The sequence below is a fragment of the Panicum virgatum genome, chromosome 2N, assembly GCF_016808335.1.
Source record: "Panicum virgatum strain AP13 chromosome 2N, P.virgatum_v5, whole genome shotgun sequence".
In the NCBI taxonomy this organism is placed as follows: Eukaryota; Viridiplantae; Streptophyta; class Magnoliopsida; order Poales; family Poaceae; genus Panicum; species Panicum virgatum.
In genome coordinates, this window is record NC_053146.1 from 10,622,835 (window position 1) to 10,650,333 (window position 27,499).

The 27,499-nt window shown below is 48.7% G+C and overlaps 1 long non-coding RNA gene and 2 pseudogenes across 3 annotated transcripts; 2 read left to right on the forward strand and 1 right to left on the reverse strand.

Moving 5' to 3' along the window:
• The first annotated feature begins 12,341 nt into the window (after nt 1-12,341).
• On the forward strand, nt 12,342-14,623 carry LOC120658029 (annotated as a pseudogene).
• A 6,069-nt stretch (nt 14,624-20,692) lies between these two features.
• LOC120658032 lies at nt 20,693-24,099 on the forward strand. 3 transcript variants are annotated; one of them, XR_005668485.1, is made up of 5 exons: nt 20,694-21,260; nt 22,738-22,852; nt 22,964-23,506; nt 23,594-23,675; nt 23,779-24,099. It is a non-coding gene; the product is annotated as an uncharacterized LOC120658032 (long non-coding RNA). The 3 variants fall into 3 exon arrangements; XR_005668484.1 differs by having other exon boundaries at nt 20,693-21,260; nt 22,738-23,506; XR_005668486.1 differs by lacking the exon at nt 22,738-22,852.
• LOC120658031 lies at nt 21,307-26,984 on the reverse strand (annotated as a pseudogene).
• Nucleotides 26,985-27,499: the final 515 nt, after the last annotated feature.

Genomic DNA, 27,499 nt, shown 5'->3' on the forward strand with positions numbered 1-27,499 from the left:
GAGTGATTTTGGTGATCGAATGACAACACAACACTTGGACTAATATGATTGTTAAGATTATCATTCTCAGGCTTTTAGGTTCAAGTGATGACAAAGAGAGAGAAGATAGGCGTAGCAAGACCCGAAGGGCCGCCCCTACGTCGGTTCAACCGGTGCATCCGACGCTTGTCGGAAGAACCGACGCTACGATGTTTGGTGCAGGAGGAAATCGAAGCCAAGTCAGCCTATAGGCACCGGTTGAACCGACGGTCCAAGAAAGGGCATCGGTGCTTTGGCCGGACTGTGTACCAGAGACGATGTCAAGTACCCAGGAGAAGATCCTTCAGCACCGGTTCAACCGATGGTGCATCGGTGCATACCATCGGTGCAATGACGTCAGCTGTCAGAAGAAGATCCTTCAGCACCGGTTCAACCGATGAGGCATCGGTGTATTGCATCGGTCTAACCGGTGGTCACTGTAGCAGCAGTCAGAAGTTCAACGGCTACTTTGTGGCTTAGAGTGACCGGATGAACCGACGCTACCCCGCCAAGAGGCATCGGTTCTTCCGATGGTACGCAGATTTTCAGCTAATCGTTGGAGCAACGGCTATAAGACTTGATGGCCTATATATACGCCTCACCCCGGCCATTTGAAGTTTGCTGGAGTTGCTGGACATCCCACATACACCCAAGAACATCTCCAAGCCATACAAAAGCATCAAGATCATATCCTTAGCCCTTAGCACACTTTGAGAGTGTTGTGTAAAGGATTAGCTCTTAGTGAGTGAGATTGCAAGGCCTTAAGCCTTTGTGCTGTGGTTCTTTAGAGAACCAAAACAAGAGCTTGGTGCGCCGGCACCTTGGAGCGCGAAGCTCGCCGGCAACGTCATCGACCCTCCGACTTAGTGTGGAGCGGCGACGACATCTTTGTGCGGGGGACGTGGAGACCCCCATCCTTTGTGGAGAAGCTCCTTAGTGGAACCCGGGGCCAAGGTGACCGTGATTGTGTTCACGGAAGAGACTTGGTGGCCGAGTAGCAATACTCTTAGTGAGTGCTACAACAACGTGGATGTAGGTGTGCCTTTGTGGCTAACCGAACCACGGGATAAACACCCGCGTCAAGAGTTTGCTATCTCCTATCCCGCTCTTTAAGCTTCCGCATTTCATACTAGTAATTTGTATGCCTTTACTTTTATAGAATAATTTCTTGATAGGAAAGGCTATAGATTGCTAAACTCTTTTGGGATAGAGGTTTTACACCAGAACAACCTAGTTGCACATCTTGATAGCATGTTTTAGTTTAAGTTTTGTGCAAACTAGTTGGAGCCATATGTCTAAGTTTTTATTAGTGCCTAATTCACCCCCTCCCCTTCTTAGGCTAGAGCACCCGATCACTTTCACCCAGCAATGGAGATTGCCGGAGTCCAAACCCCAACCCCAAACCCCAACCCCGAACCCTAACCTCACCGGAGGTGGAGAAGAAGGTCGCCGGGATTGAGGAAGACGAGGTAGGTTGGCGTCTCCTCACTTGCTACAAATTCGAGTGTGGGGAGGCTTGAAAATGCTCGAGCATCATATAGCTTTCCTGAAAAACTATCTAGCTTTAAGGGATAGTTAGTCCTCTAAAATATAGTGTTTGTGATAAACACTCGTGAGAGAGAGTGATTCCTACCAAAAGGAAGATCAAGTGTTTGTGATAAACACTATATCTGTGAGTGTGAGTGAGCGATCCCAACTACTTGGATAAGGATAAGATAAACCATAAACGATTCTGTAGACGGGGCACATGCTTGTTCAGACAGCGATCGCGATCGATCGGTCTATCCAATAATAATGTGCGTGTGTACGGGCGGGACCGTGGGCGACTCCTATCTATATGCCGGAAGATGGTAGCCATCCATCATACAGCATGTTAGGTCGGTCTTAATGTTAGTTTCATGAAGAGTTTGAAGGACCGGACAGGCGACCAGAGGGGAGTAAATGGGAGCCTATAAAATTTTTCCAAGAGAACGAGGCATATGTCCCAAATTCAACCCGAGATACCCCTCTTCTAACCGTCAAAGTGACACACGCCAACAAGTGATGTTCTAACCGTCAAAGTGACACACGCCAATGTAGAACGATTTACTCGAGTAAAGCTATCACCAAAACTTCACTTGATCAAACTCATGGTGATTCAACAAATAGCACAAAAACAAGCGGAAGCAAAGCTACTTGAGCAAAGATCACAACAAATTACTCTCAGAAACACAGATTATATGCACAAGCTCAAGCTCATTTTGTGAGAAAGGTAATCAAACTACTCAAGCCGAGACAACTAAGCAGCAACAGCTAACAAGGATTATCAAGGACAAGATTAATTAAATCATTGAATGTTGTAGCATGAAAGTGACATTCCAAATGAAATAAACAATGATCAATTATTGCTCACCACTAATGCTGTTGTGCCTGCCGGCCTGCTTTTGCTGTGCGCAACTCGGCTTGCCTCCCTGGTCAGCGCGTGCGCCCTGCCCTTGCTGTGCTGCCTCCTCCTTGTGGCCTCCCTGCGCACCAGGCTGGAACTCGCCCCTGCACCCTTGCGCCTGCACACCTCGCAGCCCAGACAAGCCAAGGCCGCCTGCCCGTGCGCGAGCTGCTCTGCGCAGCAGCTACTGCTGCTGCAAGCAGCCGCCTGCCCTGGGAGCAGGGTGCTCTGCAGGTTGCGCCTCGAGCTGCTTGCCCGGCGCACGCCCAAGGCCCAAAATCCTCACCACCCCTGCGGTCAATCAACAGAGAGACAAGGCACAAAAGACAACACAAGGGGACACGAAATCTAGCAGGAAAACCAAGATACAAAAGACATGAATTGAGGCAAATCAAACACCCGGAGGGCACAAGAAGGACTGGGCCTCCTTTCCCAATCGATTTCAGACTCAAACTCTCAAAAATTCCATCTCCAAATCCTAACCCTAGAGGAAGAAAAAGGGGAGGAGAAAAGGAACACGAGAGGGGCGACGGGAACCGAGAGAGGCGCTCGTTCCTAGCCAAGTCAGAACAGATAGCTACCTCCTCCTACTTATCGCCAAGTCTTCACCAAAAGACAAAAATACCCCTAATTAATTAATGACAATACACGCCCACGCATGGACAATTTCGTCCATCATTTTATACGAGCAACGGACGGACACGCCGCCTTCACGACTCCGCTTCGCCTCGACGCAAGCTTCGCGATGGCGCCATGTGCCCTCCGCCCGGACCTTGACCACGTCAAGTCCGCCACCGGTTTTGAGGCCCAAACCGGTCAAACCTGTCTCCCCCGGTTTTGATGCTAAACCGGTCAAACACTATCGCACGCCGCCGCACGACGTGACTGACTCCCCGGTTTTGAGGCCAAACCGGTCAAACCGCCAATGTCGACGCGTGTCCGACCTCCCGCCGAGCCTTGATGCCTTCGAGTCGTTCGCGCGCGCGCGCCGCACGGACCGCCTACTTGACTCGCCATCGTCCTCGCCGACTTGGCCGACGCCGTCTTCATCATCATGTACTCTTGCTCTTCCGTGCACCATGTGGATCGCCCATGACTCCGCCCGGCCTCCTCGGGTCCCTCGGTCCAGGCCTACTCGCATCCACCCTTCACCGTCTTGGTCCCTCGGCATGAACTTTTCGCTCCACCGAGCCTACTCGCGTCCATCCTTCACCACGGTCCATCAGCATGAATCTTTCGCCTGACCTTCACCTCTTGCCGTCGACCGTCATGTCGCATCCTACACCTGCACATCACGAGCCAAGAGACACATCAAATCCACACGATGTTGTCAATCACTCATGTCGAGGTGGTAAACCCAACCGGGTGGCGTAGTGCACCCGCCTAACCCTGAGGATGTAAGAACTCAGGGGCACCCAGAGGATTAGCCTGATCTAGATGCAACAACACAAGAACACACGAGGGTTTATAGTGGTTCGGGCTGCCGGAGCGTAATACCCTACGTCCACTATGTGTTGTATTGCCTGTCCTCACAAGAGATTGCTCGAGAGTGGTTCTAGCTGGTGAGATGAGAGTGTGAGGGAGAGAGTCTGAGTCCGCTTGTCCTGAGACTAGCGTGTGTTCCCCTTTCATAGTCAAAGGGAGGCACGTACATAGCCGTTGGGACCCCGATAGGTGGGCCCAACGTGGATGTATTTAAATAACATAACGCCTAGCACTACTATGATGCTACACCTGTCGTAGATCTCCTCCGGGTTTGCCTTGTCTCGTTGGCGTGATTCCAGTAGCGTAGGTTGCGGCGTAGACTGTTGTGCCAGCAATGTAGACTGCGGCGTAGGCATCATGATGTAGTGGTGAGCTGTCGCCTCTGGTTAATATGGAGGCGTGGGCGATGCCTGCGACTCCACCGTTACACCTCGGTAATTCGCGACCTACAATGCGGTATGTCAAAGGTTGTCATGTCTCTACGGCGGCAGAGCACGCCTCCACTACCTGCATTAAATGCGGGTGGGTGAGGGAGCTTCCATCGGAAGCCTTGCGCCCACGCACGCTTCTGTGGGACATGTGGCGGGCATGCTCCCAGCGGAAGGCTAGCGCCCGCGCCCACGTCTGTGGGACACGTGGCGGCTCCGGACCCCTCCCGAGAGGAGTACTGAGCCGAGGGCTCGCGGGGGTCCGGATGGGCACGTGGAAGTCCCGGACCCGGCTGGGGGTCTGGATGGGCACGTGGAGGTCCCGGACCCGACTGTGGGGGTCCGAATCCACGACTGAAGGCCCTGAGCATCTCCACCTCTGGGACACGTGGCGTCATCGGATCCATCCCCGCGCGGTGGAGTGGGTCCGAGGCCGTTGGCTCGGTGAGACGGAGTCAGACCGCAGGGGTCTGGCTACTCAGGTCCTTGGGGCGTAGTTACGGATAACTACGCTTGTATTAGCCTTGTCATAGTAGGAGTGGGTACCCCAGTCGCGGGGTACCGACAACTCATCATTCAAGGGTGACCACCATTGGTCCTCAATCTCCCCCTTGATGAGTGCATTGACAACACCCAACACAAATTCTTCATATTGAACAAGTTTAAAACAAGAAGAAGTAAAAGAAGCTCATCCAAGAGATTCAAAAGCCAAGTGAAAAGGCAGACACAAGATCTCTCAAAATGAAATGTCTCAGCTCCCAAAGACAAGGGTAAAAGCTCGACACAACTGAGACAAAGTACATGATCCCTCAAGAAAAGGCAAAACGGGCTCAACACCGATCATGTGCAAATCGATAACTCGAACCAAAAGCCGATCCCTCAAGAAGAGGTAAAGCTCAACACATGCGGCAAGAGAGCAAAAAGAGACGTACAAAATCTCACATCGCTCGTCAACTCGCAGGGAGCAAGGGTGACACACAAAGCACTATAAAGCTCAGAAACGTGCAAATCAAAAGAGACTTCAAAGCTCACAAACTTCCAAAAAGCCGCCAAACTCATTTCAACGATTTGTCAACCGCTCATCACTATCAAATCAAGGCTCATATCAACTTGATTTCCTGAATCTTCCCCTTGATGAGTGTGTTGACAACATTAAAGCACAAGAAATGGTTTGAGAGGTAAAAGCTGAAACTCTCATCCAAGTGATCGAAAAGCAAATAAAACTCATACCAAGTGAACAAAGGCCATATAATATAAAATATCAAAGTCACTTGCATGAGAGACATCATTAATGCCAAATCGACTTGGATAGATCTCGGTCCTCAAAGATATGGGCAACGGCTCGACACAACTGAGAAAAGAGCATAGAACTCACAAGCTCACACTAAGCGTATGCAACTGAGCAAAAAGGAACACAAAAAGCTCATACGCTCCCCCCTGAACACAAGCACTCCCCCTGAAAACATGCTAGGAAGAAATGCAGCACAAGAGCGAAGAAAAGCTCCCCCTCAAATGCAAAACTCTTCCAAAGCAACATGTCAAGAATCATATGGGTGCATGAATGAAAGGGTGCAATCTACAAAGCTTCTCAGATAGACCAAAAGCATTGAAATATGCTACACGTGAACTAAAACATGAGAAGCGGGTCAAAAGCAAGCATTCAGAGCCGTCATGAGGATATTATGATATAATCAGGAGGCAAAATCATACAAGTAAGTGTTAAGCATGTTTGAGATATATATCACCACATGAGCAAGCAACTAGCTAAAAGATCACTCCGACATAGATCAACTAGATCATAAAAGCTCACACAAGGATGACAAGTTCTCAACATAAGATCATTGCTAACACATGCAAGGCATTTCTACTCATTTCCCGACTCACTGAAACCATGGGCCTACTTCTATGGCAAGCACATGTAACAACAGAGCAACCTGGTAAAAGGGTTTTTCATAAAGCAACTAAAACAGCATGTAAACAAGCAGTTCTTTTGCAAATTCATATTTTTGACAATTTTCAAGATAAACGATGAAAGCAACCAAGGTTTATGAGGTGCCCCTTGGCACAAGTGTAGCTCAACATCAAAACTACCTCTAGAAAAGCAAAGCATGCACAATGATAAGCCATGTAAAGAAACAGGTATCCAAACATAAGCTATCACAAGACTAGCAATCTAAGCAAGAGTAAAACTTAGCAAGAAGCTACTCATGAGTGATAGACAATTATGATTCAGATTCAATTTAAAAGCTTAGCTCACAAGATTTCTATCTCATATCTTCAAGAGCATAAGCAATGCATTGCACACACACCACAATCACAAGCATTAGTTCACAGGAGCATAGATGAATACTAGAGGTGTATAAGAGAAGCTCAAAATGACACTAATGCATTATGATACAAAAGGAAAGCAATGCAAGAATATGTCACAAGAGTGTCCAAAAACCAAACACAAAGGCCAAATATACAAAATGACACAAAAGCCAATGAAAAGCTAGAAGAGACGGGGTTCAGCTGAAGTCAAGCAAGCTCATGAGGAGTTGGAAGGATCCTCGGGGCAAATCAGAAAAGCATCATCCAAGGACCCAATTGAGTACCATGAGAAAGGTATCAATTGAAGGACCAAAATGGATACCAATTAAGAGATTGAAAATGGATATCAAATCCAACACAAGTCCTTAGCCCAAACTCCCCCTCAAATGAAGCTGAACTCCCCCTCAACCAAAGACATCTAGCAAAAACAAAGCTAGAAAAAGAAGAGACACAAAAACCAAATAGAAGTCTCCAAAACCAAATACAAGATAGGGAGAACTCAAAGAAAGAGCAAAACGTAACTCGAAGACATGTCGAGCCCCAAAACAAGTTAAATCCCAATTCATGTTAAACAATGCAATGGAGATATCAAATGTGAGGGATTAAAGCATTGCAACATGAAACCAATTAAATTGATAAAAGTATGGGCTCACAAGCATGTCAACTAGCCACAAAGAGACTATACAAAAAGACCCACAAAAATGATACCAAATGAACACCATGTCATTTTAACAAAATGAAGCAAAATGAGATCATGACATGTGGTTCATGAGTATCACACACTAACAAGAAAAGACGACTAGTCCACCAAGATATATCACAAAACTAGCATAACAAGATATACATGAGGAGCACATGCTAACAAGAAAGGTGGCTAGCCTACCAGGGTATTTACAAAGAAACTAAAAGCATGATACAAAAGCAAAACAGTGTACAAGGGTAAAACTCACAAAGCATAGTGTACAAGACCTCTCGAGGGTCATATGCAAAAGGCGTGGAGAACCATCAAGTCTTGATCATCTCCAGGCAAAGATCAAGTTCCATCGAATCTTATGTTCTCCACCCCGCGTCCTCGTACCTACACATGAGAGGACAAAGAAGCCCGAGTCTTGGATCCCGAAGGGTTAGCAAGCAGGGACTTGGGAACCCAAGACTTGGAAACACGTGTAAAAGGTGCACTCAACTTGTCATGTGGGCTAGCATGTTGCAGATGCTGGTTCAAAAGAGAAGAACTTGAAACACCCTTGGAAGCATGCCTCGAAAGAGCAACTCAAGAAAAAGAACGAGTGCTTCCATTAGCAAAAAGGCAATGGTCTCCCGAGGGTCTAGAAGAAGAACCAACACAAGCATCACGAGAAGCGTGTCGTGGACCGATACGAGAAGCATTAGAAGCATGTCCACGAACATGACAAAACCCACTAGAAAAGGAGTCAAAGAACCCATCAATGAAACGTGGTTTCTTACTAGGCACACGAGTGCTCATGCCATGAGATGGGCTATGAACAACCAATGGCCTAGAAGCATGAACTCGCCGCATGCGTCTTGCACGGCGATGGCAAAAGCTCACTTGGTGCCCATTTTTCTCACAAAAAGAGCAATGGTACAAAGGCCTACCTCGAGACACGGTCCGAGAGGACGAATCACCATTCTCTCTAAAGTGAGAAGTCCCTTGAGACTTAGAACCAGAAGCATCAACTCTATACTTGGTGCCCAATTTAGAATCACATGTGCCATGGGAAAGGCTACATGACATTCTAGAAGCTTTGGCACGCACACGTCGCTCGTGTTTGACACAACGAAAGCAAAACTCAACGGTGTGCCCATCTTTCTTGCAAAAGGTGCAATGGAACTTAGGTTTAGAAATATGAGCTACAAAGAAGTGAGAAGCACCCTTGCCATCTGAATCACTTTGGGCAACACCGGAAGAAGCAAGCTTAGGACTAGATATGGCAGAGCTATCCGAAACACAATCACAAATGCTAACATCCAAAGATTCACGCTCAACTGAAGAAGCCAACTCCGGTTGGGAAGAAGCAATTTTAGAAACACCAACATCGGAGTGACAAGAATCACGAGAATCAAAAGACTTAGCAATCAAACTCTTACATCTCTTGCTCAAAAACTCATTCTCAAACTTGAGACGATCACAAGTACCACACAGAGAATTTCTCAAGTTTTCCACTTGCTCCTCAATGTACTCAACAAATGTGGTACGCAAGAGATCAACTTCTATCTCAAAGCGAGTACTCATATCATTGTGCTCAACCAACTTGGCGCTCATATCATCGCGCATATGTTTCAAAGCCAAAACTTCATTTTCTAAATCAATGCATGATGTGCAAATAAGACCGCATGAACAGGCATCATCATTCACATCACGCAAGATATCATGAGTATCACAAGAAGTAAGGCAAACATCATCATCGAGAACCAAAGAGCACATGCTACAAGGCATAGACTTCATTTTACAAATTTTAGCCCTAGCACGCTCAAGTTCATTTATACATGTGGTGTGAGTCAATTTTAGCTCATTAACTTCAGCAAGAAAAGACTCACAACAAACACATGGTAGAGAAGCATTTGATTTCAGCAAAGCAATATCATCTCTAGCCTTATCAAGATTATCATTCAAAGCAATACATGAATTACAAGGCATAGAGGCATTGGATTTCAACAAGTCATTTTCAGATTTCAAAGCATCATAATCAATATAAAGCTCATCAAGAAATCTTCTACGAATTTGAAGTTGCTTGTCACCAAGATAGACATCTCTTTTCAATTTTTCATTTTCAACAAGCAAAGCATCACAAGAATTACATGGCAAAGGTACTACACTAGACTTGCAAACAATTGAGGCATTCACACTATCAAGTCTAGACATGTCCGAATTTTTCTTAAGTTCAGCAATAGTCTCGTCATGAGAACAAAGGCGAATGAATAGTCCAATTATACCTTGGGAGAGTTTACCTTTGCTCATCTTGTGAAGCTTGCATCGCAGTGCATCTTCTTTAGAGATTTCTTCCATCAAAAGATGCATCAAAGTCATCACTTCATCATCATTGTTCAGCTTGTCGCTCTTCTTTCTCCATTTGTGGTCATCCTCCGACGCAATCGCACTACCTGAGGAGGACAAAGAACCAACAGAACAAGAGCTGGGTGCCATTGCTCAAAGCACCGATCAGGATTAGTGAAAAACGAGCTTGAATCGCGAAAATCAAATTCACAAGCAAAATCCCCTTCTCTGTTGTCGCCCTATGGATCACAGAAACCAGTTAAGGCAAGGAGTGATCCCAACCGGCTCTGATACCAATTGAAGGACCGGACAGGCGACCAGAGGGGGGTGAATGGGAGCCTATAAAAATTCTCCAAGAGAACGAGGCATATGTCCCAAATTTAACCTGACATACCTCTCTTCTAACCGTCAAAGTGACACACGCCAACAAGTGACGAGTTCACCCTAGAAACGGTTAGGAAAAGCTTGACGCAAAGCGGAAGCACAGATTAACCCGAAAAACCAGAGGCACATCACAAAGCAGAAGCCATTGTAGAATGATTTACTCGAGTAAAGCTATCACCAAAACTTCACTTGACCAAACTCGAGTAAACTGCCCGGACCTTGACCTCGTCAAGTCCGCCCCCGGTTTTGAGGCCCAAACCGGTCAAACCTGTCTTCCCCAGTTTTGAGGCTAAACCGGTCAAACCCTCTCGCACGCCGCCGCACGACGTGACTGACTCCCCGGTTTTGAGGCCAAACCGGTCAAACCGCCGATGTCGACGCGTGTCCGACCTCCGCACGCGCCCGCCGCACGGACCGCCTACTTGACTCGCCATCGTCCTCGCCGACTTGGCCGACGCCGTCTTCATCATCATGTACTCTTGCTCTTCCGTGCACCATGTGGATCGCTCATGACTCCGCCCGGCCTCCTCGGGTCCCTCGGTCCAGGCCTACTCGCATCCACCCTTCACCGTCTTGATCCCTCGGCATGAACCTTTCGCTCCACCGAGCCTACTCGCGTCCATCCTTCACCACGGTCCATCAACATGAATCTTTCGCCTGACATTCATCTCTTGATGTCGACCGTCGTGCCGCATCCTACACCTGCACATCACGAGCCAAGAGACACATTAAATCCACACGTTGTTGTCAATCACTCATCATCCAAGGGTGACCACCATTGGTCCTCTGAGTTTCATCACTCCATGACATTAAATTCTATGCCACAACATCTATTTTTTAATGATATGATAGGATCATTATGATAAGCAGTTTCCTCATTTGTGAGAGGAGTTTCATCCTCACAAAACCCAGTCATCACGGTTATCTGGTTTCCAGTTGAGATAAGTGTGCAATGAAACTATATACTAAGGCTAGCCTTACAGTCCACTATTCCACATCCTCACCTGGACATCCTATGCATACATTGCAAATGAAGTGCGCCCATGCAAAGCGCAGTTCGCATATGACTCGCATGCAAAAGGACTGCAAATCAGCAGTGTAGGCAGGAATGCTTTACGCTTACTTTTTTTAATTAATTCATTTTACCAAGGATGGTGTGATTCTGGTATATAAAATGTTAATACAATCAACATTTTGAATTTGTACATTCAACAATTTGTCAAATCAAATTCAACATTTCAAAGAAATTAGTTCAACATTGATATCCAGACGTTGAAGTAGTATATCAGAAATATTTTTTTTTTGAAAATGTATATCAGAAATGTTGAGGTAGTATATAAAAAATGTCGAATGAGTTCATTTAGATTATTTGATTTTTAAAAAGTACTAAAATATAATTTATGTTGGATCTCATTTTATCAGATTGATTCGCAACAATACAGGTTCCAAGTTTGAAAGGCAAAAGCTAAGCCCACCCACTAGGGCCAACCACATAGCGACACATGTTTGTGGTAGCCCATCCTCAAGCACCGCTAGCATCTCCTATCCCAGACGTGGAACAAGTACTTGAATCGGACGATCCAGAATGACCGCACCAATCTCAAATATTAGAAGATCGATCGGATCTATCTATCCAATAATGTGCGTGTGTGCCCGCACGTACGGGCCGTCGTGTTTCTCGCCGGCCCGGCCTGCATCATCGTGTGCCTGTTCCTCGACACGCATGGCCGGCCCCCATTGGCGCGCGTGACACACGTTGATTTTTTAGTGCCTCTCATCTGGGTACATCTGTAGTATTTGTTTATACACACGCATGCCTACTCCACACACACACCACACACACCACCCGTGTACAAACAGTCCTACAACTACACACAGATGAAACACCGCGTCCTTTTTGAGATCACCAGAATCTTCCGACTCCATAGACAATGGGTGCGTCGCATTCTCTTTGTGGCTCCATGCGCGAAAGACAAATATCTGAAATTATTTAGGCTACTGTTCCTGATAGGAAAACCCCGCCCGAGCCAGCGATGAACGCGGGGCGGTGGGCGCTGCAGCCAGCCGCTCCACCAACCGAGCTACCGCTCGTTCCCGAAACACGTTGATCTGGCTCTGCATGCAGGCTGCCTCGCTGGCCCGCGACCACCTGCTCGGCCACTCATGGCGACGGCGACGCGACGCGGCCTCCTGCAAGCGCGATCTCGCGCCGCTCCTCCACCTATAAAAGGGGAGCACATAGGGAGCCAGCATACCACCATCCCATCCGTAGCAGCATGGCCCCTGAAGTTCAGGGGGTGGTGAAAAAGTTTAGATTTAGTTATTGTAGCACATTTTGTTATTATTTGATAATTAATGTCTAATTATAGATTAATTAGCATCATTAGATTCATCTCGTAGGAATCAGTTAGACTATGTAATTAGTTATTTTTTACAACTGCATTTAATACCTTATACATGTATCCGAAAATTCGATGTAATTGATACTGCACAAACTTTTTTGGAACTAAACGCAGTAAACGCAGGCTCAGCACTGATGCTGAACATGGCGGCGCCATTGCTGATTGCTCTGTCTCGCGCTGCTCCTAGCGTCCGGCGCCGGCGCCGGCGCCACCGGCGCTCTCGAAGACTACCCACAAGTTCAGTTCAGCACCGCCTCGGCGACGCCGGAGAAGTACAGCAGCTTCACCGCCGCGGTCCGCGCCGCGCTGGTGAGCAAAGCAGGCGGGAAGAGCAACGGGATCCCCGTGCTGCTCGACCAGGACGACCCGCTCGCGCTCCAAACCTACCTCAACATCACTGACGAACTCGGCGGGGCACTCCGTCAGCCTGAAGATGGATGTCACCGGCGCTTACTTCTCGGCCTACGTGGCGGGGAAGTACTCGTGCCTGCTCAAACGATCAGGCCGGACATTCTCGTCGGCGATCTGCTACACTGATGCATGGTCGAGTACTCGAGTTCAGCTTCAGCCGTCATTGCTACGCCGCTGCTGCAGTCCGGCTCCGGCGTCAGGAGAGGCGCCGGCCGCTACCCTGCTGCAGGCCAGGATCTCGGAGCAGCCGCGACATGGCGGGCGAAAGATCTGGACTGGGCCGTCTCGTCGCTGTTCCTGTTCCCCGCCGGCAACGCCACGGAGGAGGACCTGCGCCGCGCCGTCGCCGCCTGCGACATGATGGTCGCGGCCGCGGCGGCGTTCCCGTACGTCCAGCGGCGGGTGAGCGCCAGCATGCGGGACGGCAACGGCGTCCCCGACGACCCGAGCCTGCGCGGCCTCCAGGCGCGCTGGCCGGCGCTCTCCGCCGCGGTCCAGGAGTCTTTCCAGGGCGCCTTCCCGGCTCCGGCCGTGCCGCTCGTGGACAACGTGCCGCTCGTGGCAATGGCAGGTGGCTGCGCGTGGACAACGTGCGCGCGGCCGTGCCGCTCGTGTCCTTCCTGGAGCATGACAGCTGCAAATCGGCGGCGGTGGCGGCGGAGGATTCCCAGCAGCAGCTCCCCATGGTCATCAGGTCCGTTGTGGACGAGGCGGACATGGGCGGTGGCGGCGGCGGCGCTCCGGCGTGCAGCCAGGCGGAGCCGACGACGCGCATCGTGGGGCCGGAGGGGCGGTGCGTGGACGTGCCCTACAGCTGGTACTACCGCGGGAGCCAGGTGCAGCTGTGGCCGTGCAAGTCCGGCGGCGACGCGAACCAGCTCTGGACCTTCAAGCGCGACGGCACCGTCCGGTCTAACGGCATGTGCCTGACCGCGGCCCGCGCACCACGACGCGAGCGCCCGCGGCGCCGCCGCGGGCGCTCGCGTCGTGGTCGACGCGTGCCCGCCGCGCGTCCCGGCGGCGCTGCGGTCGAGCGGGCTGGTGCTGTCCGTGACCTCGTCGTCGGCGTCACGGTGCGGCTCGACGATAGCGGCACGGGCCAGTCGTGGACGCCCACCAACGAGACCGCGCCGCTGGCCGCCCCCGTCGTCGGGTTCGGCGACCTCTGCCTGCAGGCGGACAGCGCGGGGGCGGTCTCCCTCGCGGCCTGCGGCGGCGGCGGCATGGCGTGGTCGCTCTACCCCGACGGCTCGGTGCGGCCGCCGGCGTGGCTGTTCCTCCAGTGGCGGTGCCTGGCCGCGGACGCGAGCGGGCGGGTGGCGGTGAGGTTCTGCGACGGGTCCGGCTCGGCCTGCGAGCGCTGGGTGTTCCGCAGCGACGGCACCGTCCTCAACACTGGCACCGGGATGGTCCTGGACGCGAGGCCGTCGGCCAGCAGGAGGGGCTGCTACGACGTCGTCGTGTCGCCGGCCACCGGCAGCGCCACCCAGCAGTGGGCGCTCATGCTGTGATCTCCGATCCGAATCCGATCCATCTGCACAGCCTACAGGGGGCTACTGTGTTTTGTACAATAAAGTCGTGTGTTGCATGCATGCTGAATAAAGTCGTGTGTTGCATGCATGCTGAATAAAGTCATGTTCAGGTCTAGCTCTGTACTACCACTGCATGTGGCCGTTGTTGTCAGTGCGGTGAGTGTGAGTCTGCAACAATGGTACATTCGTACTCCAGTAGTGAATTCTCTGTTTTCACCGAGCCAAAAGGAAAACTTTTCCCATTTCATTTTAGTAAATTCCTTTTATGTGCCACTAAAATCTATACCATTTCTATTCCAAAATCTCTTTCATATATACCATTAAAAAACTCACATGTCACCCACTTTGGTTTTATTAGAGTACGAGTGTCACGGAATACTACCACAGCATGCGTTCTACAGGGCACATCACAACGCTATAGTCGCGCGTGTGTACACACTATCTTTCTTTCTTTTTTTCTTCCAATTCCTCTCGACTCAAATTTTCTCTTTGGATTCCTTACAAATTCAAATTAAAGGAAAAGGCACCTCAGATGGGCCAAGGTTCACGCTTACTATCTGACAAATACGGGCAGCTCTAGTATTGTAGTGATAAGTTCGTTCTGGAATCACAAAGTTTCTATAACAAATAAAAGATTGTTTCGACAGACATTTAAGAATGAAAGGGTTCCCACCCAAATGGTGTAGATGGATTGAAGAAATGGTTAAGGGGGATAGTGTTTGGGTCAAGATCAATGATGACATTGGCCATTACTTCAAACTAAGAGAGGACTTATACAAGGTGACAGTATGTCTCCTATTTTATTCAATGTAGTTACAAATATGCTAGCAATTTTGATTATAAGAGCTGGATGACGGACAAGAAAAAAAAAGCAGGTAGGTCATCTAGCCAGGATGCTCGGCCCTAAACGACCTAATTGTGGCCCAGTCTGTTGTCAGGCTCAAATTCCTCTCAACTCAATTGTTCTCTTTAGGTTTCTTACAAATTCAAATTAAAGGGAAAAGCACCTCATATGGGCCAATGTTCACGCTAACTATCTAACAAATACGGGCTGGTATTGTAGTAATAAAGAGTTCGTTCTGGAATCACAAAGTTTCTACAACAAATTAATAAAAGATTTGCCTTTTCTTTAATTTCCCGGACCCAGAACATGTGCTCATACTTCATGACTATTTCTTTGTTTCAGCGTTAGCCGAGAGCCTATCATTTGCTGGGGGATTTTGCCAATTTCAAAAATATGCTATAGCTTTGGAGTTGGAGATGCTCATAGAGTATGGTAGGGCATGCCTGCGTCCATATTGGTAGAGATGCACCAGAACCCGTAATATGGTTTCAAGCTCATTACCTTGGCAGCAGCCAGCAGCTATTAGCATGAAAATAAAACATCAAGCGAGGGTCTACTTGATATACTTCTCTAGAAAAAAAATTGAAGGCTTGGATTGCATGTAATCAACTACTTCAAACTTCGATCATAAATTACCTTTTACGCTCTAAGTTTAAATGTTTAAGAATGATAGTACAATTTATTATTGTCTTTTATATATGTTACCATAAAAATAAACTCTCCTCATTTATAAATATATGATGTCTAAGACAATTTAATTAGCTTATTCTTGATCTAATTAGTTTTTCCAAAACATCAAATATTTAAGAACAGATGAGTATTTAAACGTGCCTTGTGGATCATGTCGATGTCACTGTTGTCATGTATTTCCTTTGTTCCAAAATATAGTCCACTTTGGTAGATTTTATGCCAAGTCAAGCTTTAAATAATTTTGACTAAGTTTATATGGGAAAAAACAACATTGACAATATAACATATACCATTGGATTTACCATAAATATATATTGTGATGACAACTACTCTATATTTGATGAAGGATGGGTCATAATCAACTATACACACAAATGAGTAACAATATCGATTCAGCACGGTCTGTTACATCGCCATTTTTATTCCAAAACTGTTATTCCATTCGTTCCAAAAATGCTTTGTTTTGGCTTTTGCAAATTCATATTATTTGCTACGCACCCTCCATCCCAAATTATTACTCGTTTTAGTTTTTTATATACATAATTTTTTATATATCTAGATATATATAATAGTTTGGTGTATAGTAAAATCTATGAAGTTCCTATCATTTACTGCATTCCTATGAATTTTTAATGGTCAATGTTCCATATATCATCAAGTTCTTGAGATTTAAATAAGAAGTTTACTGAAACTCATCTTAGTTTATCTATGTGCTTTGCTGCCTACTCTCCATACTAAAGCAATGCAATACTGCAAAGCAGTAGCAAGTTTTTTTAGGAGAGTAGCAAGATGTGTATACTTTAGTTCTTAAGTTAGTGATTTAGCACTGTTTAGAGCATCTCCAAGAGTTTGCCATATTTTACTTGGTATATCTTGTGTTTTGCCAACTTCTAAAAAGATATGCCAAGTAAAAAAAGAGCTTATCTCCAACAGTTTGACATAATTCACTTGCCAAATCCAGATCTAACTTACATCAGGAACCCTGAGAGAGAAACAAGATTATATTTATGCCCTTCCACCTTTTGAAAACTTAAATCAGGAACCTTTCTCTGTTATTTATTTCTTTTTTCACCCTCCCACCTTGTAGCGAAAATGGCCTCTCATGCCATATTTCAATATAATATTTTGGCGATTGATGACACACACAACACTTGGACTAATGTGATTGTTAAGATGACTATTCTCAGGCTTTTTAGGTTCAAGTGATGACAAAGAGAAGAGAGACGTAGCAAGGCCCGAAGGGCCACCCCTACGGTTAGCGGACGGGGGTCGAGGGGGAGCCGCCCCTCGCGGGTCTCAGGGCAGCGCCCTGAAAGCTCTTCGGTCCAAGGGACAAGAATTGAGGCATTTTGCTATCATCGGTTAAACCGACGTAGGGCAAAATGAACTCACCGGTGCAATCACAGAGAAGGTCTGCGGGCTAGGGTTTTACACCGGATGAACCGACGCTACGAAAGTTATATACGTCGGTGCATTGGCAGATGAAGACCGAGGAAAATACCTACACCGGTTGAACCGACGATGCATCGGTCAATTGCATCGGTTCAGTTGTCCAGAGAGGTGGTTTTTGGAGGAACGTGAAGAAGTTACACTCACCGGTTAAACCGACGCTAATATTACATACACCGGTTGATTACATCGGTTAAACCGGCGATACACCGGTTGATTGCTAACGGCTAGTTTTTCAAATAGCAGTTTACATACACCGGTTGAACCGATGATGGCTTCTGGGGTACGTCGGATTAACCGGCGTTACGCAGTTTTCTGGCAGCTTTTCTCCAACGGCTATATTTGCTTATGCTGCCTATATATACCCCCAAGGTCGGGTCATTTGAGAGTGCTGGAGTTCAAGGAAGTATACAAGAGCTAAAGATCATCTCCAACCACCATAGAGCTTCATTGTACATCATATAGGCTTAAGCACACTTGTGAGAGTGCTTAGTGCTTGTTTAGGCTTAGTTTTTGAGAGAACTAGCTTGAGAGAAAGCCTTGCTGTGGCAAGCACCTTGTGTACTCGTCGTGTGACCCTCCGACTTGGTGTGGAGTGGCAACGACACTTTGTGCAGGGAAGGAGGCCCCTACTTGGTGTTAAAGCTCCAAGATAGTGAAGACGGTGCCGTGGTGACGCTTCGAGATAGACGGTGGCGGTGACCTCGTCTTTGTGACTTGGCGTCACTTAGCCTTTGCTTGTCGGGAGCCTTGGAGGCGTGGCAAGACGGTGATCAAGCGAAGAGACTCGGCATCACACTTGTTCGTGTTGGACAAGTGGCCGTGGACGTAGGGAGGGACTTTGGTGTCCTAACCGAACCACGTTAAATCGTGTGTCTTGGTGTCTTCACGGGAGTTTGCATATCCTCTCCCTTACCGCTTTACTTACCGTATTACGTTTCCGCATTTACTCTTTCTTGCTTACCTTTACTTTCCTAGTTAGTTCGATTAGGATTGGCTATAGGTTGCAAGTCTTTTGAGGTAAGTAGAGGGTAGTATAGATAAACCTTAGTCATAACTAGCATGTGTAGGACGTGTTAGGTTTATCTTATGCAATTAGATTGAGCCCTAGGTTAAAAAGCGATTAGCGACCCTATTCACCCCCTCCCCCTCTAGGGTCGGACACCCCGGTGATCCTTACACACCTGACTAGAAACCACGATGCCAACCGCGCGCCGCGCGCGTATATTTACGCGCTGGAGGCTGGTTTTTCCCAAGTTGCCAAAAATTGCTAAGTCTTTTGCCAAACTGTTGGAGGAGTATTTTTAACGTTTTTGCAAAAAATCAAAGATGGCTACTCGATTTGCCAAACTACTGGAGATGCTCTTAGTTTTAGGTTCTTTCACGGATGTTTCTCTGTTTGACAGCCAGTATACCATTAAAAGGCAGCTAATTCATTAAATGATGAACACTTGAACATAACAATCAAAGGCAAACATGCTCAAAGCTCAAGCGCCAATAGATTATTCAGGGCCAAACTAGCTGATCATCCTCTTGCAGCGTATAGAGGCTTGCATCGTCAGATGGCAAGCCCTCTCCCTTGGCACCTGCAGCCCCTTTTCCTTTCGCGGAAGCCTATTAAATGAGTGACTTCTCGTGTCTGTCATGAAGCCTTCAGAATTGAATTGGGCTTACCGAGACAAAACTTTTCTTGTGAACTGAGCTTGAAAGCTTAATTTGGCACTGCTTTATGTGTTGGTATTGGGCTATAAAATAAAGGTTATTATTCTGTATATACATACATGTTCTAGAATAAAGATACGATGTGTATGTAGATTGTATCCAAATTCAAGAAACAATAATGGTGACACAACATAGTTCAGTTGCAGGCTGAATTTTGCATCATTAAAGTTTTACTGCATTAGGCTATCTCCAACAGAGTAGGCATCAGGGTACCCATACCCAAAATGCCTACGCGAGGAAGAGAAAACACGGTCCAACGGATGACGCAAACGGCAAACCCAAAATGGGTGGCGCGCGATGGAGAACGCAAATGTCTTCTCTCTCTTCAAGACGCAAACCCCTGCTGCTGGAGCTCCACCGCCAGCAGCCTCCCCCCCCCCCCCGCTGCAGGCCCGTCCACTGGCCGTCTCGCCCTGCCCTGCTGCTGGAGCTCCGCTCATCGGCTGCGCGCCCTGCTGCTGGAGCTCCGCGGCCACCCGCCTCGCCTCGCCCCGCCTCTGCACCTCCACCCACTGGCTCGTTGGCCACCTCGCCCCCGCCGCGCCCCCGCCGCTGAAGCTCCAGCCGCACCCTGCCTTGCTTCTCCTGCGCTTGAAGACGGAGGATGGCGACGAAGGTGGAGGCGAGCCCGCGGCGGGGCGAGGCGGCCGACGGCGGATCCGCGGCGGCACGGCGAGGCGAGCCCGCGGCGGGCCGCTGCGGCGTGGCCAGGCGAGGAGCCCGCGGCGGGGCGCGGCCAAGCGAGGAGCCCGCGGCGGGGCGCGGCGGCGCGGCCACGCGAGCCCGCGGCCAGGCGAGCCCGCAGCGGGCCGCGGGGCCCGCAGCGGGCCACGGCGGCGTGGCCAGGCGAGGAGCCCGCGGCGGGGCGCGGCCAAGCGAGGAGCCCGCGGCCAGTCGAGCCCGCGGCGGCGCGGCCAGGTGAGGAGCCCGCGGCGGCGGAGGACGGCGAGGCGGAGGATTTGCGTTCGGTGTGCTGTTGGAGTTTGGTTTATTTTGGGTGACTACCCTTTTCCTGTACATGACCCAAATAAAGGAATGGGTGTTGTGTTTAGGTTTCCATTGTTGGAGACAGTCTTACTCATGCAAATGTGACCCATGGAAGATCAAGATACACACATCCATTTGTATGGTTTTCTAGATCCATTTGTATGTAGATCCATTTGTGTGACATTTTCATGTTGCAGGCACACTTTTGGAGTTTCCGGCAGCGAAAGCTTGGAAGGTTGAATCTCCTCCCAGCGTGTTCACCGATGGATGCAGTCTGCAGACCGTATCGTGCTAGAGCCTGTAATTCCACCCCCTAGTCCCAGTTTAGGAAACGTTGATGGTACACTTTTGGAAGATTTTGATATAAATGATGCAGTGAAATGAATGCAGAGTTGTCATGCTGCATCGACCATCGAGTTGGTAAATGTGTCATCAAATCAGTACTATATAGAAAGCAACAGATAGAATCGGGATGCAGTGGCTACGTTCAAACGAAGTTTACAGTACAAGAAGAGCTAATCAATGACTGATTACTCGAACCTATCACCTTGATTCAAACAGACAGATTGTATAGTAGTAGAGTTTAAACAGCAGTTTTTTTTTTTTTTCTGACGATGCACCGGGCGAACATCCCACCGCGAGTGAACACCATCCCCACGAGGCCACGACCCCTCCACTTGCCGCTTGCCGAGGCCGCGGGGGAGGGGGAGGGGGACCTCCTGCCTCGTGGAGGTGCGGTGCGCCGGTTGCGGGGAGGCCCTCCACGCCGCCGCCGCCGCCGCCGCGCGCTGCCCATCCCGTCAGCGGCGGCGCGGGCGGCGGCCCCCGCGAGCGCGAGGCTACCGTGCGGCCCGGGCGATGCCGGGGAAGGCCTGCGCGCACTGCTCATCAACGCGGAGAGGAGAGGAGATCCGGGGAAGCGGAGGAAGGCGCGCGGTGGGGCCGTAGTCGTGGTCGTGGAGACGATGCAGGCAGCAGGCCTACCCTGCTCCTTCCTCGGCTGGAGACAATTTTCGGCGCGGTGACAGAACGAGGCGGCTCCTCCCTTGGTCCCTCCCCCACCGTCGTGAACGACAACCGTCGCGGACACCATTCGGTTGTCCCCCGACGGCGGCAGCGCGACGAATGCAGAACCAAGCTCCCATCGCCAACATGCTCCGGTAAGTTTTGCCGAACTTGATGAACTCGGGAATGCAGTTGTGCCGCTAGATAATTTAGCTGCTCCCTTCTTCACATTTATATGCAAGCATGTTACATGAGTGAAAGTACAAAGATGTTTGCCTTACTGCTACTGCGGAGGGGAGTATACTAATTACGGTAGCCTAGGCTATACAACCAACTAACCAAGTGACCGACCAATGTGCAAGGTGAAACATGGTTGCTCCATACCTGTTACAGCCTGGTGCCCATCACACTTGATTGGCATGGCAGAAACCATAGAGATAGTAGAAACTCAACCACAAAAGAATAGCTAGGCACAAGGTTTACATTACACCGGTAATCGGCATCAGTACCCAAAGAAATGTATAGCTCAGGGAGCAGTTTGTAACTGAAACTGCAGTTTGGATATTTTTTTTTCTAGTCCAGGATTATTTCGACAAGCCTCTTTATCGAAGCCACTCTGGATTCTGATTATTGGAGGATGCTCTTTCTGTCTCATATTCCCCTGCTTGAAGTTAACTGACAAACGTTAGGAATGCATCTCGGATTGCATTCATCTCTACTGCTACATCTCTTATCGATGGTCGCTCACGAGGCTGTTGCTTCGAGCAGGACAGGCCCAGCCTCAAGACAGAAATCAAGCACTCCTGGACACTACTTCTTGTGGTGCTATCCATTGGTTCCTAAAAAAAAAAAACTCGACCGGGCAGGGGAAAGACCGCCGGCATTATATTAAGAAGAGGCCAAGTTGACTCCGGCCGAGAAAACCCTCCGAACCCCAGCTCTTGATCTTGGGTTTGGTGCTACGTTCCTGGGACCGTTACCCAACGGGCCGGGCCCAAGCTGATAACTCAGCCCACTGGGTCTGGTGCCACGTTCTTGGGACCGTTACCCACCGGGCCGGGCCCAGGCTGACTACACAGCCCAAGTCATCAAGAGCACAACGAGGAGGGTTTTTTTTTCCGCAGGCGGGGGAAATCCGCCCCGGTGGGGGTTCGAACCCCCCACCTGCGGGTGCCGCTGGTTGCGCCCAGACCGACTGAGCTAACAACCTTAGGCATATCCATTGGTTCCTCGTGCAGCCAGATTGTTGAGTCCACTATCTCCAAGGCTTTACCAGGGAGAGCATCCTCGGTAAACTTATGCAGACCTAGTGAATATCTGAACATGTCATCTGGTGGGCTCCTTCCAGTAAAAATCTCAAGCAGCAATATGCCAAGACTATAGATATCACCGGACGACGTGATTGCAGATCCCTCACCATACTCTACAGTTGAGGAAACATTTTCTGGTTAGCATGTTATTTGAAATACATAAATAAAGTAACTTGGGTAGAACTTGAGTCACCTGGAGCAACATAGCCAATGGAACCTCTTATTCCGGTTGTGCTAGATGAATTTAGCACTCTCTTGCTTGCATTTTCCGGGAAGAATTTCGATATGCCAAAGTCTCCAACTCGGGCACTCATGTCTTCAGCAAGAAGGATGTTGCTTGGCTTCAGATCACAATGGATAACTGGCGGTTGACAGCTATTGTGAAGATATTCTACTGCAGCAATGATATCAGCAGCAATATCAAGCCTCTGGTCAAGGTTTAGTGTGTTTCTTGTAGTGGATTTATGAAATTTTGGGTGAAGCCAAACATCTAGGCTACCATTAGGCATAAACTCGAAAACCAATGCCTTGAACTCTTGACCTTGCAGATCAATGCTCGAGCAACAAGTAATGATCTTTATGAGACAACGGTGTCGTATCCTTCTCATGGCCTCACATTCCACCTCGAAACTCTTGGAAGATCCAGACTGACAAAGGTTGAAGACCTTGACAGCCAAGGGTTCTCTATCCTCATTGCCAAGTACACACTTATAAACAGTACCATATCTTCCACTTCCTAGCAAGTTTGATTCTGAAAACCCATCGGTTCCTTTGGATAATGCAAGGTATGGAATTCGTTCAAATTTCTCACCAGCAATTAGAGATTGTGCTCTTTCGTTCTGCTTTTGTTTGAGCTTTTCGCGGAGCATCCAAACAAGAAGAATAATTGAAACTGACAATAAGACTGTTACAGTTGTTGTCAGAGAAATTATAAGAGACTTAAACTTCTTTTTTCTGCCCTTTCTTGTATGTCTTGTGGAGCAAGGTGCCAAGTGAAGTTGAGGTGCTCCACTGCACAACTCAGTATTCCCAGCGACTGATTTGTAAGATAGGTTTCTGAAGGCACCTCCATCTGGCACCTTGCCTTGCAGGTTATTGAAAGATATATCCAATACAGACAGTGATGTCAAATTCTGTAGAACTTCTGGGATTGGCCCTGACAAGTTGTTGTGTGCTAGGTACAACTGTTGCAGAGATCCAATATTACCTATGGAATCAGGGATCCCACCAGACAAATTGTTCATGGTCAGATTCAATACAGTAAGTCCTTTCATATTCCCCAGAGATTGAGGTATGCTTCCTTCAAACGAGTTCTTATCCAGTAACAGTTTTTCTAAAACTAAGCAATTTCCAATGCTGTTAGGTATTTGGCCAGACAAATGGTTATTTGACAGGATCAATTGGTTGAGGTTGGTCATGATACCAACTTCTGATGGAAGGGGTCCTGAAAGAGAATTGTATGATAAATCTAAGTAATATGAAAGCGAAGGAAGCTTCAAATTTTCCTTGGGTATTGAACCATTTAGGTAGTAATTTTTCGACAGATCAAGAGTATACAGATTCTTCAGGTTTCCAAGACTTTCTGGGATTGGTCCTTCCAGGTTGTTGTCATATGCCACGAAAATGTGTAACGAACATGGCACCTTTTATGCCATTTCGAGTGATTTTGATGATCGAATGACAACACAACACTTGGACTAATATGATTGTTAAGATGATCATTCTTAGGCTTTTAGGTTCAAGTGATGACAAAGAGAAAGAGAAGATAGGCGTAGCAAGGCCCGAAGGGCCGCCCCTACGGGGGTTCCGCTACCCGGTTAGCGGACTGGGGTCGAGGGGGAGCCGCCCCTCGCGGGTCTCAGGGCAGCGCCCTGAAAGCTCTTCGGTCGGAAGCACCGGAAGAACCGATGCCTAAGGCATCGGTGCATCCGATGGTTGTCGGAAGAACCGACGCCATGACAGAAGGGAATTGAAGCCAAGTCAGCTTATAGGCACCGGAAGAACCGACGGGTCAAAAAGGGGTATCGGTGCATTGGGCGTCCTATGTTCTAGAGACGATGTCAAGAGCTCAGGAGAAGTTTCTTCAGCACCGGTTCAACCGACGGTGCATCGGAGTATTGCGTCGGTGCAATGACGTCAGCGCCAAGGAGAAAATTCTTAAGCACCGGATGAACCGGTGATGCATCAGTACAAAGCATCGGTTCAACCGGTGGTCTCTGTGTCAGCTGTCAGGAGTTCAACGGCTACTTCGGTTTATGAGTGACCGAAAGAACCGACGCTACCCCGCCAGAGGCATCGGTTCTTCCGGTGATACGCAGATTTTTAGCTAACCGTTGGAGCAACGGCTACAAGACTTGGTGGCCTATATATACGCCTCACCCCGGCTATTTGAAGATTGCTGGAGTTGCTGGACATCCCACACACACCCAAGAACATCTCCAAGCCATACAAAAGCATCAAGATCATATCCTTAGCCCTTAGCACACTTTGAGAGTGTTGTGTAAAGGATTAGCTCTTAGTGAGTGAGATTGCAAGGCTTAGAGCCTTTGTGCTATGGTTCATTAGCGAACCAAAACAAGAGTTTGGTGCGCCGGCACCTTGGAGCGTGAAGCTCGCCGGCAACGTCATCGACCCTCCGACTTGGTGTGGAGCGGCGACGACATCTTTGTGCGGGGGACGTGGAGACCCCCATCCTTTGTGGAGAAGCTCCTTAGTGGAACCCAGGGCCAAGGTGACCGTGATTGTGTTCACGGAAGAGACTTGGTGACCGAGTAGCAATACTCTTAGTGAGTGCTACAACAACGTGGATGTAGGTGTGCCTTTGTGGCTAACCGAACCACGGGATAAACACCCGCGTCAAGAGTTTGCTATCTCCTATCCCGCTCTTTAAGCTTCCGCATTACATACTAGCAATTTGTGTGCCTTTACTTTCATAGAATAGTTTCTTTATAGGAAAGGCTATAGGTTCCTAAACTCTTTTGGGATAGGGGTTTCACACTAGAACAACCTAGTTGCACATCTAGATAGCATGTTTTAGTTTAAGTTTTGTGCAAACTAGTTGGAGCCATAGGTCTAAGTTTTTATTAGCGCCTAATTCACCCCCTCCCCCTCTTAGACTAGAGCACCCGATCACTTTCAAAATGGTTAGCTTTGTGAGATTTCCAATAGATGGTGGTACGAGGCCTTACAAGCCACTACTATAGAGGGCAAGTTCAACCAAGTTTTCTAGTTTCCCTATGCTCTCTGGAATCACTCCTGACATTGAAGTATTCGGTAATACCAGTGAGTTGAGGCCGACAAGATTCCCGATTTCTGCAGGGATACTCCCAGAGATCTTATTGTCATTCAAGTATAACTTCTGGAGAGTACTTGAGAGGTTTGCAATTGAACTTGGCAGGTGTCCTCTGAAGGAGTTGCGGCTGAGTACTAAATGCTGCAGCTGGCTGCAGTTCACCAAAGAACTGATGAATTCCCATCCCTCCTTATCATCTGCTTCAAGCATGTTTACACTAAGGTACAACTGCTGCAGAGCTTGCAACCTCCCCAAAGTGGCAGGCACATAACCGCTCAATCTATTTCCATCGAGAAGTGTTTTGATATTGGAGAGATTGGATACTGAAGAAGGGATTATCCCGGTGAAGTGGTTGTTGTTCAGGTTAAGGATCTGCATGCTGGGAAATTTGTTGCCAATATCAGCAGGAATGCTTCCATGCAGCAGATTGCCTCCTACCTGAAAGCTGATAAGCGAAGACAGGTTGTATAGAGAGAGTGGAACCTCACCGGAGAGGTTTGCGTAGAGATCGAGGAATAGCATGCTCTGGATGCTGCCGAGCCCTGGTGGTATTGAGCCATGGAGCTGGTTGCTGGCCAGACTCTAGACGAGACAGATTGGTCAGTGATGTAGGGATGGGTCCTGTGAAGCTGTTGTTGCTCAATGAGATTGCTTCCAGGGACGTCATCGTTTCTCCGAGCTCGGCCGGAATGCGACCGCCAAGCTTGTTGTCGTGTAGCACCATGATGGTCATGCTGATGCAGGAGCTGAGATTGGCAGGGAACTTGCCGGAGAACGAGTTGTCGCTCAGGACGAGTGTCTGGAGACGCCGGAGGCGACCAAGACTCGCTGGGATCTCGCCGTACAGCCCATTGGAGCTCAGGTTCAGCGTCTGCAGGAAAGTCAGATTGCCAATAGCTGGGAAGAGCACTCTGCTGAGCCCGCTGCCGTACAAGTTCAACGCCACCACCCGTGTTGGCCGGCGGCGGCTGCAGGTCACGCCCTCCCAGCTGCAGAAGCTGGAGCTGCTGTTCCATGAGGCCAGCGTTCCAGAGCCACCGTCGATGATCTGTGCTTTGAAAGCCAGCAGCGCGGCCTCATCGCTGCTGCTCACCCTGGGGATCATCAGGATGGCCATGAGTAACGGCAGAAAGCTCAAGATCCCCATTGCTATGGCCAAGTTGTTTCTGAGCTTGGTAGTTGGTAAGTGAAGGTGAACAATACCAAGTAGCAATGGCATGTTTGAACCGTTGGTGTGAACGAGCTGATCACCAGTCTAAACTGGGCAGCCGTCACTTTTGACCTAATTAATTGAGGGGGGGTGATTGGACCCCCTCTTAGAACACACCAGGGGGTGTTCCCCTAGTGCGCGCACCTCTATATAAAGGGGTTTAAACTCTTAGGGCTGTGGGCTGAAATGGAGACGCCCAGAACCACCCTAAGCCTCTGCCCTAAGAGCCCAATCCTCTCATGGTGCTGAAGCACTGGGAAGGGATCTCCCGTGCCCTATGGCGGCTAGAAGACTAAGAGGAGAAGAACAGAGGAATAAGAGGCAAAGGGAGCTCAAGATCGATGGTATGAGACCCTAATCCGAGCCCTGTTTGTGGTTCTGTCTTAGGCTAGTGATCCTACAAACCTAACAATGGCACCAGAGCCATCTAGACCTAAAATTGAACCCACTAAGTGATGAATTTTCATACCAAAAGGCCCGTGTTCATGTTCATCTTCCCTCTGTTAAGTCGAATCAAGCCCGAAATATTGTTAATTCGAGCTAGGTTATCAATTAAGCATCAAGAAGAGGGGGAATCGAAAC